We start from the raw sequence: 17,871 nt of genomic DNA on the forward strand, positions 1-17,871 counted from the left end.
CAGTCGCTCGTTTCCGGATTAAAGTGCTTAGAACCCCTCGGCTACCACTGCCAGCAGAAACAGCAAGGCTCCATATTTCTGGAGAGGACTTCCAACGACTTGTTGAATCCATGCCACGTCAAGTTGCTGCACTACTCCGGGCAAAAGGAGGGCCGACACGATATTAGAAGGCGTCCCATGACTTTTGTCATCTGACTGTAAGGTGTAGACAGGCGTAAACCAATGTCAGTCAATCGAAATTTCAATGCAGTTTCATTCATAATAGGTTGGACGTTTTCTCCTAGCCAGTGTCATTGACTTGCACTCATGTAAACTGGATATGAGCTTCACGTCCTTGGCCGGCCGAAGTGATCCAACGGTTCTAGGCACTACAGTTTGGAACTGCTCGACCGCTACGGTCGCAGGTTCGAATCTTGCCTCGGGCATGGATGTGTGTGGTGTCCTTAGGTTAATTAGGTTTAAGTAGTTCTAAGTTCTAGGGGTCTGATGCCCTGAGAAGTCCCATAGTGCTCAGAGCCATTTTTTTTTTCACGTCCTTGTCGCGGTACCGAAGACGATGGAGTTCTGCGCACAGCGTCTTTCTCTAGCACCGTAACGTTAACGAGACAGTGCACATGACAGCGACAGCACAATTAACAGTAGCCACGGAGCAGCAATGGACGAGCAGTCGTCAGCGGGAATTGTCCTGTCACCGAAGAGGTCTCTGCGCGTGATATCAACCTGTGACGGCGACTCATCAATCACATTTTACTTGACGCGTCACGCTTCGTGGGACTGCCGCAGGCCATCTGCTAGCTGCAGCGTTATATTAGGCGGCGGTGACAGATGCGCGGACGTAATGGGCGCCGCAGCGGCGAGCGTGACTGCGCTTATAGCTGTGAGCGCCACGTCACTGTATCCACCCCCTGGGGGTAGCCACGCCCACGGCGAGGGTGCGGCCGGCGGCAGCGCCGTTGTCCTCTGGTGGGATAAGGGCGCAGATGTTGGGGTAGGCCCGCGCGCCGCGGACATCTGGCGGCGAGACGCGGCCCGCGGCACGTACGACCCGAAATACCCCGCCGGAGGACGTGCCGCCCACCCCAAACATACTCCCCGCCGCTGCACGGCTTACTCGCTTTGACTGACACAGAGCACCGGAAACCCACGCACACACTTTTTGTCCGTTGACTTAAGAATCACGTGCGAGCACTGTCTAGAGCGTCTTACTTCTTACAATAACAAGGAAAAAATATAACTGCAGTTGCATCCAGTGAACTGTTAATTCGGCTGTAGCTAAATCCCGATCTAAGACGCTGGCACACACTTCTTAAGCAAATTACCCATTACGTCTTCCACAGAAAAAGGGCGTCCTTGTCCCGAAATAAGGGCTTACAATGTACTTCGCGCTACGTTGGTAGAAAGTGAGCACTGTATTCTGTCCCTTTTTTTTAACTGGACACACTTGTCAGTAAGAGGCGATTCACGATCCTTACATCTGAGTTAGTTTTAGAGTGCTGATCGCTTCTTATTGCACAAAATTACCAATTTCAGACATTGTCACGGACCTTCAGATCGTGTGCACAGTTACATATTTGTGATATGGTCAGTATGGGGGCTGCACTGTACGGTAACAGAAGAAAACTTCACAACCGAAGATCGCTAAAAAAAATCCTTTTATTGGATGATAGGATTCCACAGAGCTATGTTGTAATATTTTAAAGCGTAATGTCCGATGATGACAGCATAGATCTTTCGAAGCCGGTCATCTAGTAAAATGCTTTTTTATCGAGCTTGGCTTGTGACGTTTTCTTCAGTTACCAATATTCACAGCTACACAGTACCCTATCTCATAGACTAATAGACTAAAAGTTTCGCTGTTCCCCAGACGCCGATTGCATCCTTGTGCTGCTACAGTGGCAGGTTCGAATCCTGCCTCGAGCATGGAAGCGTGTGATATCCTTAGGTTAGTTAGGTTTAAGTAGTTCTAAGTCTACGGGACTGATGACCTCAGATGTTAAGTCCCATAGTGCTTAGAGCCATTTGAACCACCCTCGTGGAGGATTAACGAACGCTGCTTTTGTACATTAGTCAACTTGAAGTATGGGGGTTTAATGCCACACACGCCTTGTCCCACACCCCTCCCTTCCCTCCTATCTAACCTCCCACCCCTGCTCCATTAGGTTATTAACTACTGATGATTGTAGCGAAATAATGGAAAGAGCGGACATGTACGACGATATATATATATATATATATATTGTTTATGAATGTGAAGAGCGAACAAAAAAAAAATGGCTCTGAGCACTATGGGACAACTCCTGAGGTCATCAGTCCCCTAGAACTCAGAGCTACTTAAACATAACTAACCTAAGGACATCACACACATCCATGCCCGAGGCAGGATTCGTACCTGCGACCGTAGTGGTCGCGCGGTTCCAGACTGTTGCGCCTAGAACCGCTCGGCCACCCCGGCGGGCAGAGCGAACACAGGCGACAGTGTTTCAAGTTGGTAATTATTAAATAATAAAGGGACTGAGAAAAGATGTGTTTTTTCTATGTATGCTGTCGTTTGTTGCTCTACTGTACACAGTGCTGTAAAATGGGTTCATATTCTTCTGCATTTAGCATTTTCTTATGCGCTGTAACGGGACAACATTCTAAACCAGAGAAACGTCGCCATGTCGTAACATAACCAGCTCCATATTTCACTGTTGCCACTATGCATGCCCGGCCGCGGTGGTCTAGCGGTTCTGGCGCTGCAGTCCGGCACCCCGGGACTGCTGCGGTCGCAGGTTCGAATCCTGCCTCGGGCATGGGTGTGTGTGGTGTCCTTAGGTTAGTTAGGTTTAAGTAGTTCTAAGTTCTAGGGGACTTATGACCTAAGATGTTGAGTCCCATAGTGCTCAGAGCCATTTGAACCATTTTTGAACCACTATGCATGAAGGCAGGTGTCGCTCTCCAGGCATTCGGCAAATTAAAATCCTTCCATCGGATTGCCACAGGGTACAACGTGATTCATCAATACAGATCACTCGTTTCCAGTATTCTGCTGCCCAGTGGCTTCGCTCTTTACCCTACCTCAAGCTTCACATATCATTGGTTACAGAAACGTGTGATTTTTAACTGCCTATGGACAGTTATTGTTCTATCTGGAATGCTGGAAGCACTTTTGAGCTCACAAGTGATTCACTCAACTGGTCTCATGAGACGTTTTACAACCACCTTCCGCAGCGCTCTACGGTCCTTGTCCGTCAGTGTATGAGGTCTGCTGGCTCTTAGTTTAGCTGTGGTTGTTCGTTCGTGTTTCCGCTTCACAATCTCATCATCGATTTGGTCATGTTTAGAAGGTTTGAAATGCAACCGATGGATTTGCTACTGTGGTGACATCCACTGGCTAGTCCACGATCGAAGTTACTGAGCTCTCCTGGTCGAACCACTCTGCTGTCACTGCTTCTCTGCTAACAACACGGTACTGCCCGCTTCCCTTTATAGCGCCGTGTGCGCCTCTCGTGACATCTAGTGGTAATTTCGGAATTACATAGATGTGTCCGCACGCTTGTGATCAGATAACGTACTTTGATTTTACAGTGTCTTGGAACTACGGAGTTCATAATGTAGTCTCGAATGGCTTTGAGTTCTCTGTAGAGTGATAATTGCAGCCATGAAATGTCCACTGCACAGAGAAATGTGTAGTGGTCTGAGTTTCCTAAACAGACTGAAACGCAGGGATCGTAACAGGCTGTGATACAGCGTTTAGAAAAGTAGGAGATACTAGCAAATTATCAGAAGTGGTCTTACTACTTCAGCGTTGTTCCCCGTATTTAAAAGATACAGTTTCCAACCTTGATCCAGTACACAGTTTTTATCTGCGAGATAGATCAGCGTTAGCTCTGTCCCTGTATACTTGGTATTGACATTTTTGTGGAGCTAACTGCGGCATCTAGTTGAGAACATCATCGGGAGCCTGAGCTAGGAAATCCGGAGTCGCTAACGGAGAATTCGCACGCAAAGTTTGGCAACGCCGTTGCTCATTCCCCACGGCGAGAGCTTTGAGGGATGACGGGGCGAACAGAAGATCCACGGCCACCCCCTCCCCTCCCCCCTCCTGCGCTGTCTGAACTGCAGCCTCCACAGGCCGAAATATGTGCTGTGTTTTGCCGGCGGCAAGCTGTTTCAAGAGGTAGTCAGTCTGCTAGAACGTTCTGACTAAAACACCCTAAGAAGTTTTGGTCTTTAGTGAAGCCAGTAAGCGGACAGAATTCACCTGTTCGATCTCTCAGTGACCATACCGGCACAGAATCGGAAGATGACGGAGTGAAGTCTGAAATACTGAATTCGATCTCGCTAAATTGCGAAATACGGTTCCTCCTTTCAGTCACTGCACAAACTGGCACGAAATGGCAGATACTGAAATAATCGATCACGAATACAAAAACAATTAAAACTGTTTAATAGTGAGACCGGTAATTGGACCGGTTGAGATACCTGTAAGATTCTGCAGAGATTACGTGAAAGAACATACTTCCCTTCTAGCTGTAATTTATCACAGATAATTATACACATGTACCGCTGAGAATCTGTTGTAGAATTATTGATCATGTTTTCTGGTCACATATAATGAAATTTTTTGGTGAACTGCCTCCTGTACATAAATTAACATGTTTTCTGCAAATAGAGATATTGTGGAACTTACTTTTCTATTTTCGTCCATGGTCTGACTCTCGCACCGTAGACGCCGCTGTCCAGGTCGATACTGGTCGCTTGACTTCAGGAAGACTTTTGATACAGATTCGCACTGTCGTTTAGTGAACGAAATACTAGCTTTCCGAGTATGAGGTCAGGTTTGTGTCTGGTTCCAGGAAAGCCTCGCAGAAATACCAGAACACTAGCGAACTGAAGAAGACCTGATCCAATGAAGAGCGCCGACTTTTCGCTACGGGATTGTTAGTCTGCACAAGAGCATTACGGTCATGCTCTACAAGCTCCAACGGCAGACGCTAAAAGAGTCATTGTGCATCACCAAGGCGTTTACTATTAATACTCTAAGACAATATGTTCCGGGAAGAGTCTGGCAACATATTACTTTCTCCAGCATACGACTTGCGAAATAACAGTGAGAAAATCCGAGGAATTAGGACTAATATGGAGCTTTATCGACTATCTTTCTTCCCAAGCGCCATTTGTAAATGCCAGGGAAGGGGGCAAATATCCTTCGCCACACACCATTAGGTGTCTTACGAAGAGTAGATATATTGACGCTGTTGCTACATGAAGTATACTAAGCTGCAGAAAATAACCTAACTACTGTAGCACCAATTCTTTACTAAACGCCAACGTCGTGTACCGACGTAACGGAGACAGTAAAACTGCTAACCTGTATCTGTCTGTCTGCAAAGTATCACGTGAATATGTGTCTGGCAGGAAAAAGGCTTCCTGAAAATACACTGAATTCAGAAGCTAAATAGGCGTTTAGAAATGTACTTCCTATCTTTCGAGATACTACTCCTCTCTTTTTGTTTATTATTTGCTTGTCTGATTCCATTATACTGTCATTTCGCACAGCGCTCAAGGAAGCCGCATAGTCTTTTGAGACGTTTCACATGCTGAGTTTCTTGCCTCCTACGTGCTGTTATGTGATGCATCAAACCACTGCCAAGACCGATTCGTCTCTTTTCGGCTGATCTGTTGTCAGAAAGCAGAACAGTTCGGGTAAATTTCATGAAGCGAGGAACGATGAGCATTATTAAGTGCACCGCTGCTTCGTACTTAAACATAACCCGAACAAGAAACGCGGAACTATAGTCACAATTGCTAAATTTCTTCCAATCGGATAAGTAAGTTCACATAAAAATAAAGTGACACCACGTAACATAATCTTTATTTACACTTAGAATGCCTGAGCCGTAGAGCTTCTGACCGACGCTCGAATGGGCCCTGAATGTTTTACTCGCGTCCATCTTAGATCTACCGTTGGTATCTTGCAAATTTAGTTTTGTAGCGTGCATTTATACTACCTTCGTCATTGTCGAGCGAAAGTAACAGGACATTATTTAAAAATAAAAGGGCATCTTGTCTTAGAGAGAATGCGATTTGTTTCATAAGGCGATCTTTATATCTGTTTAAATCACAAGCTATAACTTGCCTCCATGACCTGCTTAGTCACCATAAAGTCTTAAGTGAAGAAGTAGTTCGTTAAAGTACTCTATACCTTCGACAGCATACCATTATTGTTATGGATCAGGAGTATTTGTAGATATATATGTGATACTAGTGCTGGCGCTAATGATTTAATTTCTTTTTGCGCATGATCTACCGCCGCTATTATAACCCTGCAGACTGACAGCAAATTGATCTACAGTCTCGTGGCCACCGTTGTGGTGGACTTGGCTAATGGAGGTTAGTTACCTCACCAACGTACATTTCTAGGAAACAATATTAATAAAACGCGGTTAATCCATAGTCTAGATCCGTTGATAGAACCATGTTCAGTCTTGGAAATACTCAGTTAAAAGAACAAATAAACTGATTTCTAGGGTAAATATCTATTCGGATTTCTGACTGACTGGAGCTAGCACACTGAGGACATAAGCATCGCTGAAAATTCTTTGCCTGTCCGAGTGAGAAGCGCGCATGTAGCTAAAGCGAAAGTGCAACAGAAGGGAAGACGGCTCATAATCTTTGGAACAAACGGGGCCACACCATTTTCCTTGCTTTCCGTCCTAGCAAACATAGAGCGCCCCCCCCCCCCCCCCCCCAATTTAGGCGACGACAGTTATCCACAAGAGGCATACACAAAAAATCTGAACTCAAGACTCCCTATATGCCAAGACCCGGCCCCTACAAACAGTTTTAAATCTGGATCACATTTATGCAAAATCGGCGAAGAACTGCAAGGCTATGATTTAAATACGGTCTGGAAAAAACTATGGGTTGTATATAAGTGGAAATTTGGTGGATGAGCCCAGTAATAAGATGGAAGGGTTCAAAGTCGGAAGGAAATCGTGGATAACTTTGAATCGTGTCACTACCAATGTTGGTAGACGAAAGCTACTGATGAACAAATGCGGCCTATCAGGTAGTCGTGAATGTGATTGCAGAGAAATAAAATCAGCGGACCATTCTGCTGTGTGTACTGCATGTCTATGAAGGTGAATTAAAGTACATATACAAATTCTCTGACTATGCCGTAGAGTTGCTAAAGAATATTTGTAATACAGTATATAATTATAAGAACGTTTGTAAGAGTGTCGTAATTCAGTACAGAGGTATAAGAATGTTTTAGTCAATAGATTAAGAAAAGTATTTAGTGCGAAGATTGCGTTATAAATGCCAAACTAGTAAATAAAAGAACGTGATCGAGTAAAGTCACATATAAATGAATGCTCCTGAGCATGGTTCGCCGTTATTTTCTGTGTTATTTCTTGGTGCAATCAAAGCGCAACGCCGTATTGCGACAAGCTGACAGTGCGGCTTGAGACAACGTTTGCCTGTCGCCGGCCAGATGCTGAGTGTGGAGCGGAATCCCCCGTGCGACGCACGCTGGCGCGCGCGGCGCGCATCTGCCTTTCCGAGAAGCGGCCACCTCAGCCTCACCTCTGCTCACAGCTCACTGAAGATTCCTCACCGCTGAGGTCACGCGCGCCGACTGCGCGCTCTAACCGCACTTCGACTGTCTGGTCTATTACAGGACGCGGGAACAATGGCGCTGCACAAAATGCTTTCCCGAGACGCAACAGTCGATGACACCTTCAGTGTCTGACAGGTAAGTACTGCTTCCGTATATGCAGGCCACACAAAAGCACCCATCGGAGTGTTTCAAGTGCGACGCGAACGGGATATTATTTTCGTAACATTCCTCGGTACTTTTCTCACATTACGTGTGGTAAAAAATTGCTTTACTGCATCATTCCCATTCTTTTCAAAACTAATACGGACTTTGGGAAAAATCATTGCTCCAAGGACAATTTCTAAGTTTGATTTCAATATCACAATGTGGTAGGCATGTTCTACTGGAAGAAAAAAAGTAACATGAATTTACTGACTCATAAGACAATGGGTTTGCTTTCGGGAGGGACTAGGTTCGGAACATAACGATGGTTTCGCTAAGTCACCAATAAGCGAATGCTAGAGTGATTTCTTAGAAAAGGGCACGGCCCATTTCCCGTCCGATCCTCGTCCGTTTCCAAGTTGTTCTCCATGTCTAATGGCCTCGTCCTTGAAGAAATTAGAGCTCATAGCTAGATATTGACAACCCACCACGATAAACACGCGCAGTAGCATGCCGCACCCGAGATTCGGGGAGACGTGCCGGTCCCGAATCGAGTCCACCCGACGGATTAACAACAAGCTCGATGTGCCGACAAGCCTGGATGTGGTTTCAGGCGGTTTCCCACATCCGACTGGGTGAACAGCGGGCAGGTACTCAGATTCCGCCTCAGCGTTTGACGCGTGCAGAAGGGGTACACAGATTTCGTCTCGGTGGGGAACGGGGGCAATGGGTAGCTATCGAAAGGTCATCCGGCAAGCATCTACCAGTAAAATTGCCAGATCCAGTAATTAACATACCAACGCGTGTACACGGAGACAGACATGTACCGACAATTATTCTTCCCGCGCGCCATTCGCTACTGGTACGGGTAGGGGGAGAAAACATAGAGGTACTCGCCGCTACACAATGTAAGGTGGTTTGCGGAATATAGATGGAGATGAAGATAACACTCTTTCTTGATTAATCTCTCGTCTACAACGTGATCATTAGAAATGGAGCCGGACAAGTACAGCTGAAGGTATGGACGGTGGCATTCACCTAAGTGATTTAGGTAAATTGGAGGAAGCGTGAATCAGAACGCCGACTGGGATTAGAACCCCGCTACGAGTACAGTGACGTAATCATCGCGTGATCTCGCTCGGCCCTATTTTCACCAGCTGTGATTAGGATCTCAGGAAACCAGTGGTATGATGTCTGAGTACTCTATGCAACTTAAGAAAGATACCAAATCAGTTTTCCTATGTGCATCTGCAACAAGGTATGTGACAAACATGACGTAATGATCCAATGTTTCATTCGCATTCGTCAGCAACTGTGTTTGAATCGTTCTTTACACAAAAGGAGGATTAGGATTTAACGAGCTGTCCACAAGAGGTAATTAGAGACGGAATACAGCTCACATTTCAGAATAGAAAAGGGCATGCTCTTAAAGAGGAACCAAGCATATATTCGCTGGCCACGGTGGCCGAGCGTTTCTAGGCGCTTCAGTCCGGAACCGCGAGACTGCTACGGTCGCAGGTTCGAATCCTGCCTCGGGCATGGATGTGAATGATGTCCTTAGGTTAGTTAGGTTTAAGTAGTTCTAAGTTCTAGGGGACTGATGACCTCAGATGTTAAGTCCCATAGTGCTCACAGCCATTTGAACCAAGCATATAGTCAGCTTAAGCGGTCTGGGAAACACGTTAACCAATACTTTTGGACGGGGATGTGAAGCGCTGTCCTAACGTACATGAGCTCGCTCAGTCTCACAACAGAAGATTATATTGGAAGCTGATCTTCCTTCCCTTCGAGAAGACCATGGTTAATTCTCTCCCCACTGCTTTAGTTTGTGATTTTTTTTTGTCCAAACTACAATCAATTTTAATACGACGAGGAGGAACCTGCGACTGTTTGCTGATGATACTACCGTGTACGGCAAAGAGTTGTCGTTTAGTGAATGTAAGAGGCTGCAGGATGATTTTGTCAGAATTTCTATTTCGTGTGATGACTGACAGCTTGTTTTAAATGTTAAAAATCTAAGTTAATGCGGGCGAGTAGGAAAAAACAAATGTTTCAAATGGCTCTGAGCACTATAGGACTTAACATCTTAGGTCATCAGTCCCCTAGAACTTAGAACTACTTAAACCTAACTAACCTAAGGACATCACACACATCCATGCCTGAGGCAGGATTCGAACCTGCGACCGTAGCGGTCCCGCGGTTCCGGACTGCAGTGCCTAGAACCGCGAGGCCACCGCGGCCGGCGGGAAAAAACAATCCTATAATATTCGAATGCAGTACTAGGGGTGTGACGCTTGACACAATCAAGTCGATTAGATAGCCAGGCGTATCGCTGCAAAGCGACATGAAATTAAAAGAGCACATGAGGTCGGTTGTACGGAAGGTGAATGGTTGACTGCGGTTTGCTGGGAGAATTATAGCAAAGGAGACCTCGTGGAGAACATTTGCGCGGCCGACTCATCAGTACTGCTCGAGTGTTTGGGATCCCCAGCAGGTCCTATTAAACGAATAAAATGCTTAAAAATGTTGCTAATTTGTTACTGCGAACGATCCTACTGCCACCAACAAGAATCTCGCGCAAAGACCGTAAACAAAAGAGCAATTAGGGCTTTGCGAGTGTAGCCCCCTTTGCGAGTGTAGCAAGAAAATAGTTGACTAACAGTGGGTAAGGTGCCCTCCGCAATGCACCGTGCAATAACTCGCGGGGTACGTGTATGGTTTTAGAATTTGCTCTCTGTTCACAGTCTTAAAAAAGGAGAAAGGGTGACTTTCTAGATTAGTCGTCATGCTTACCTCGCTTCTGTCGCTTCATGTTGTAGCACAGTCGCAGAAAATACAGGCATAGCGATGTAAACGGGAAACGTGTGTTAGGGGAGTCTGGTGTGCAGGGTCTGTACCCAGAGGCAGCGTCGCATTTTGGATCTCGAATCTCTCCAGAATCGAGTCTGCAGAAGGCGAGCTTCTCGCCTCCCGCGTGGTCTGCCAGAACCACCCCAGCGCCTGCGGGGGCGCTCTTTTCTCGCGCCCGGGGGACCACCCACACTCAGCCGCCCCCTTCCCGCGACACATGCTGCTGTGGGCAGAGTGCTTATCTTGCTCCCATGTCTGTCATCGTGTCTCCCACGTAAACTAAGAAGGGACGCTTTCAGTCGGCAAACGAAAAGCCGCTGACTTCGACTTTACTTGGAACAACGAAACTGCGCGCTGGACCGAGTAGGAAAACTCAACTGCCTATGTGATTGTGCATTTGGTTTACGAGAGTGGACTTACCACCTACTTTCGAAGTTGTAGTGCGATTCCTTCGATTAACCCTTTCTACCCTCAAAACGATTTCTGGCGTCCCTTCAAGAAGATAAAAACTCCCTACGGCTAGTTTGAACTCTGATCCATCTGAATAGGCCTTTGTTATGCTGTCTGCACAACAGCTTATACATACAGAAAAGGGGCTGTTAATAACGATTGATCTGTTACATAATGATAGACCCTTACAACAAAATTCAAAATAACTGTCTTGGATTAAATTCGCAATATACAGAAGAAGCTCGAAGTTACGGGGTTGTTCCATTGTATTAAGGAAGCAACATCAAAAAAATATTGTAGTTACATGTATGATAGGTGGACTAATGAACTATTATTGGAGCGTTGTGGATTCTATTCATATAGAAATTTGGAGCTATACTCTGCAGCTTCTGTACTATATAATCGTACATGCCGCTTTATTCGCGGGTTTCGCGTTGCTCTGCAAATTACGGAAGTTTTTATTATTTTTTTAGTTGAAAAAGTCTTTAAAATTGATGTGGTGTCGCCATTCGTGCTGCCATTGACACCACAAACAGTAAAGTACGGTCAGTAAGAAGGACATGTAGATGATGTGTAGTGATGATTACCTATATCCACATGTTCACCCGGTATTATGGAAGCGCGTGAAGATGGTGTAACGTAACATTGTAATCGATTGCAAATAACTGCAGAAAAATATAGTAGCAGCCGTCGTCCCAAGACGTAGCGAAAGAGAGATCTACGGAGTCTAAAATCGCGCCTCTAAACGAGTGAGAAAGTTAAAGCCGAAAATCCAAAATACTTGATGATACGGGCCATCACCGGCTATCTTGAAAATAATAAGAAGGTAGCGATCAAAACGAATAATTTCTTTTTGGGAATTGTTTATGATTGCACCACAAAATAAACTATTTTTAAAATACGTTAAAATAACATTTTAGTAGACAATAATTGGTGTATTATGATAATATGTTGGTAAATTTTAAATAAGTTACAATTACGACATAAGCGATAACGAGATGTTGTGGTTTTCAGCCTGAAGATTAGTTTGATGCAGTTGAAGCTTATGTATAATTAACTAAATGCTGTATGTTCTGTTGCACATGTTCATGACCTTGTATAAAGTGTGTAACATTTACGGTATAACATACTCCTGTCGTGATGTAAGTCACTAACGCACGCATGTGTGGTGGCGCTCGACTCGGTGGAAGGGGGACCTGGAGGTGGGGGTGATTAAGCCGGTTAGATTCTTCGCCGTGGATGAGATTTTCACTGACAGGCTGACTGGCAAGGGGAGCAGATGTGGTGGTGTAAAGTTCGTGAATACCAGTCCTTGCGCCTGTTGGCGATGATTCGCCCGTCGGAAAGATGCTAAGCTCCGCGGCTCTCTTCGTGCTATGCGAGAGAAGTAGGCTGTGCGCTGGCACCGGTTTCAGCCTCTCCCTCCTCTCATCATCATCGCCATCATACAACACAAATAACACACTTCATTATACACCCATTCATTTCAATACCTACACTCTACAAGTACACATCCGACACAACCCTCGCATATTCGCAAGGAAAGCGGCTAATGTGCATGGGGAAGAACGCCATAGATCCGCACCGTGGGAGATCCCAGCCAACAATACGATGCGACATTTACTGTATACGAGAAGGGCATGAAAAAATATACCTATGACTTTCAGCCTCGACTCGGGCAAGGAAGATCTTGTCTGTAACCCCTGCAGCCAGTGTACAGTGTTGTACTGCGGCATCTAACTGCGAGGCGATCAGATGGCAACGTGTACATCCGTCACAAAGCCAGACATCCTCCTCTCATCGCAATTCGTTTCATTAGGAGTTCGCCCGAATCTCCCTTCCCCGGCGGCCAAAATCTCCACCCCCTTCGGCTCGGAGAAGACTCACTTGCGTACCAGTGTCATTTGCCAACACGGTATTACTGGTGATTAATCGCTGCCGTGAACCACAGAAACACGTCCAGCTGAGGGCCGGGTGTCACGTGCGGGAAGTCGCGCCCTGCCCTGGGTGGGTGGCGATGACCGGCGGGACTGGTGGGGAATGCACCGGCGAGCAAACACTCGGCACTGGGACGGACGGGCGGACAAGCGCATGGGGACGAAACGAGTTTGGTGGGACGGCGAGCTCTGCCGCGCCCGCGCTGCTCAGCTTCCCACGCCCCCTCCCCCACCCCTCCCCCTGCGACGGCTTGTTTAGGCGCGGGGATTCCCTAGCCATTTGGAGAGCTGACCGGCGCTGCTCTTCGGGCTTCGAGTCGTCCGCAAACACTGTGGAAGTGACGCTACGCTGGAGAGAGGCGCGAGTGGGGGCTCAGTGGGTTACAACCGCGCGAAACAAGGAGAAGGCCTCAGAACGAGGGGTAAGGCATTCGTCTGAAGGCTTCTCACCTACGAAAATACAAATATATGTGTTTTCGGGGTCTTTGATGTAGGCTAAAGTGACCGTCAGTTGGAAGTTCCGTTTTAACACCACAGAAGTTGATTGGGCGTTATCTAGTATGCCATTGCCTTCCTCCAACCTTTGGAATAACTTTCTCAATTACACATTGGACTAAGAAAATTGGTGCGGGTCGGGATTTTCCATATCAACAAATATTGCCATGGGATGGGTAAGGAAATTAAGTGATAAGTAACAGACAAAAATCCTAGGATCGGCTAGCGATCAAAGCCCAGTTCTTTGGATCTGTAGTCTGGCATTTAACGACTGAGCCACCGAAGCACAAACAATAATGAGCGACGAATTTACATTGATTTTTCAAATGCTGTGGCGGTATTGGAAACTAGCCTCTAATACGTCAGAAGGGCATCCCTGCGCAGTCGTGTTGGAAGAAAACAATTCCAAATGAGCTGTTGTATGTTTCGTGGCAGTTAGGTTCTAAATTCTAAAATTTTAGCCTTACTAGTTATTGGCTTGGCCCTACCCACTTCATCTTCTCTTTAAGAATCATTAAATGGTGCCACTGGAGTAGCATGTCATCAATGTACCGTTTTCAGCAGCATTACTTCTTGTTTTGGAAACCGGAACCACTCCTTTTCTATGTAGTTTTGCGGTTTTTCTCCCTTTTATTTCTTCCAATAAGAAAGGGGTACTCGCAGGGCATTGTTACTTGAACTATTCGTCTGCGTAATCGTAAAGGCTTTCCTTCCATGCTCCAGTGGCCTTGTGGCAGTGGCAACACCAGCTGCCGTCAGATCACCGAAGTTAAGCGCTGTTGGGCTTGGCTAGTACTTGGATGGGTGATCATTCAGGTCTTCCGAGCTCTGTTGGCAAACGGGGTGCAATGTCCTTGTGAGGGCAATTGAGGAGCTACATGATTGAGAAGTAGCCGCTTCCGTCACGAAAGCTGACAACGACGGGAGAGTGGTGTGCTGATCACAAGCCTCTCCATATCCGCATCCTGTGACTCCCTAGTCTGAGGTTGACACGGCGGTCGGCCGGTACCTTGGGCCTTCCTAGGCCTGTTCGTACGGGGTTCTCCTTCTATGCACACAGTGGATCCTCTCATTCGGAAGGTATATGCATTGTGTCGTAAATGTATGTGTCCCAATTTTGTGGCTGTTGGCGCACATGGTGCTTAGCGTCATGTTCTTTATTACGATTAGTTAGAGAACGGTGCGAAAATGAATCACCAGCTTAACGTCCCCGTTCGACGGACATGTCACCGTCCATGTCAGACGCCCTCAATAAATGAGACACTACGGAGCGATTGGCATTTAACACAGGCCAATAGTACAAAATCTGATGATCAGGGACTGTAAAACCACTACATCTCTCGTTTCCGGCCAAATACCATCGTTGAAAGTTCCTTCAGCCACCAGGATTCGAACCGGCTACCTCCGGATACGTTAACGACCTCGGCTACGTAGGCCTGTCATATCAAAACTCGGGGGTCGAATCCGGGTCACAGAAAATTGATCTCAGTGGAAATAATGGAAAACAATCATTTGAGTGAGTCAGAAGAACCGTCACCTGCTGGGACACTGAAACAAAACCTGGTTCAGGGTGGAATCCGTCATGTAGGATCATGTCATTACAGGGGAACCGTTTTTGTATGGAAAAAGACAGCTCGAACTATCACACGTCCAGTATGCTTTTTAATGAAATTGCGAGGGGAATTTAGACCACGAGACTCCACTTTTCTTAAAGAAGTGCCCGTTATCAGTAACAAATTACTAGTGAAAATACCTGCTCAGGCAATAGCACAGGACTTCTCTGTCAGTTACTTTTGTCCTTGGAGCTACGCTCAAGACTATGCTTTCCGAATTTAGCTGCTCAGCTAAAGGTTTATTTCATGTAAAATCGGCTGAAGTCATATTTGCATACATTGTTCAGCCATTCACTGTAAAATTCGCTTCGTGCAATTTATGCTGGAAGTCTTACTTCTTATTTAAAGTGTCGCGTTCGATAACTTTCGCGCCGGTATGCTGCTGCGTTTTCGCGCCCTACTTGTGGCGACGTACCAACAACACGATGATGGCGTTCCGATGTATATCCAAGTTGCTGTAGAGAGCACCCACGAGTGAGGAAGGCCTCCAGTACGTCGCCCACCACAGCAGGTATGTCCCTCAAGCAGCAGCGCGAGCCGTTGACTGTGAGCAAGGCGCTCCCTTGATCCACAGAGGCGTGTATGAAGGTAATGAATCAAACAAATGGAGACATATTTTAACAGTAATTAAGGCCCCCTTTGAAACTCTTATGCGCCTCTTTCATTCTTAAAAACAAGCGTACTCAATGATACAAAATACTGTTTTTTTTTTTTTATCTTTGAGGGTACAGTTTTTCTGAGCCTTCGTTTTATAAAATAACTGCATGTATCGTGGACATACTGTTATTTACATTGTTTTGGGTATTAAAAGCATATATTGTAACATTTATCACTACTTATGCATGCTGTTTCTCTGGTATTCCTAAATACTAGTCAAAATTCCCATTTTTATGACCCCTTTAAACACTGGAGTATCTGAACAAACTTGGTTCTCAAACGCTATTGAGCAATCAAGCTGAAATACTGGAATCCGAAAACGTTTCACTAAAGAGTGAGCATTGAGAGGTTAGGCTGCTATAGTCCTTTGTGTGGGGTAAATGGCGGCTCTCTTGTAAAACTATCTCATATATTAATGAAACTACAGTGAGTTTATTATGTGGACTTACAGTTACTTCTCGAAATCAGGCTTGTTTCGGCCAGTCAGCGATTCAGACTGCCAAAGCAGGTTCTCCGGCTGCAGACGACACGCTGCACATGGAACAAATAAACACAAATTAGAAAATGGGGCAGTGTAAAGGAACTAATTCAACAAACGATGAGCAGTTAAAATAATGTGAATGATCATGTATGCAACACTCTTCTCATTATGTAGAAAAATCTACTGTGCCCCTGACTGTACAAGAATGTTGAGTTATTATTACCGATACCAGTACAACATCATACACAAATTGGTAGTATTCCATGTTATGTTTACTAGGCTACACGCGCGGAAGTATAAACAGGCGAGGTGTGATATCATCAGATAAAAATGCCAATACAACAATATTTCACACGATTCACATAGATGTCAGTGTACTGGTTTTCTATCTCGACGGTTATTGTATATTGTTCCGTTTATCAGAAATGCATATTCATGTTAAATGTTTTTGTGTTATCATTGTTTGTCTGATCATGAGGTCATACCTCGAATTGTGTTGCGATTTTAAAGTAATTTAAATAAGCTAACAAAGAATTAGTGACTAGTAGCTGCCTCTGAAAAACGTCATTACAAAATTTAAATTTTCGCTTTGCTGTTAAGACGTCATGGTATTACCAAAGCGCCACTCATATTACATTAATAATATTTCACTGGACAGCCCTTACAAAACAGCTGCAGTAAGACAAAAATGCATCACATTTATCGGCAGCTACACGTCAGCAACGTCTTACACAGCATCATGTGTAACTGAAGTCTCGAAATTTGGATTATAAGCACAGTACAGTGGTATATTAGTCCTACCTGAATGGTTTTCTGATGACGAGCTGATGATCGAAACGCGTACTTGCAGATTAAAAATATAGCAGTTAAATGAACATAGCATTATTGGATGCAAACCCAACCCTAATCAGATAATATTCTACAAACAGAAGATTCATAATTTATTGCGCCACTTTAGCGAGGAATAAAGGGGAGTAACGGAAATTTTAGTCTGCCTGTTATCGATACCACTAATCTACTTTTTGCCCAAACATGTTTCGGCGCTTTCTCCACCATCGTCAATGGATATTTTTATTCAGATTTTATTCCCTGTAAAGTTATGCTTCCATTATCGTACAATTTGCAACAATTTTTCTCGTGATTTTCGTGATACACATGTTTCTGCCTTGCAGAAGTAGTCACAGAAATACGAAACACGTTTCTAATGAACAACAGTTCCAAGATTAAGTATAGAACTTCACAAAACATAGTTTCCGTTCCTGCTGCTTGCTGAATTGCTGTTGATCTTTCAATGATCGTTAGCCTCTAGAAATGTTTGGTAGATCCTTCTTTACGTTTTCATGGAGCTTGCCACCTGCAACGAAATTGTGTTTGACGAGATATCAAATCACCTGATCTTTAAACGTTAATATCTTTCGCAGCAAGAGCACAAAGATTGTGTTTAGTAAACTTACCAGTGTAGCTTACTGGAAGTATGTACGGTGTTTTGCACTGATTTCTGCAAGAGAAGAACCCCCAAAGAACTGTGGATCGCTACGTCGTAATGTAAAGAAGGCCCTACAGAAAATAACGTTCTATTGAATGAGATCTGTATAAAAGTAATTAATACAAATGCACGGAAACGTGTTTGGGCAGTAAAAA

The 17,871-nt window shown here is 45.1% G+C and overlaps 1 protein-coding gene across 1 annotated transcript in view; it reads right to left on the reverse strand.

Annotated features, from left to right (window-relative positions):
• LOC124554857 (fap1 adhesin) overlaps nucleotides 1-17,871 on the reverse strand; it is a 279,948-nt gene that overhangs the window by 200,171 nt on the left and 61,906 nt on the right. Inside the window, exon 2 of the mRNA XM_047128558.1 lies at nucleotides 16,199-16,280. The gene's annotated coding sequence lies outside the window, so the exon portion shown is untranslated. The remainder of the gene's footprint in view (nucleotides 1-16,198; nucleotides 16,281-17,871) is intronic.

Source organism: Schistocerca americana, chromosome 1, assembly GCF_021461395.2.
Source record: "Schistocerca americana isolate TAMUIC-IGC-003095 chromosome 1, iqSchAmer2.1, whole genome shotgun sequence".
Lineage (NCBI taxonomy): Eukaryota > Metazoa > Arthropoda > Insecta > Orthoptera > Acrididae > Schistocerca > Schistocerca americana.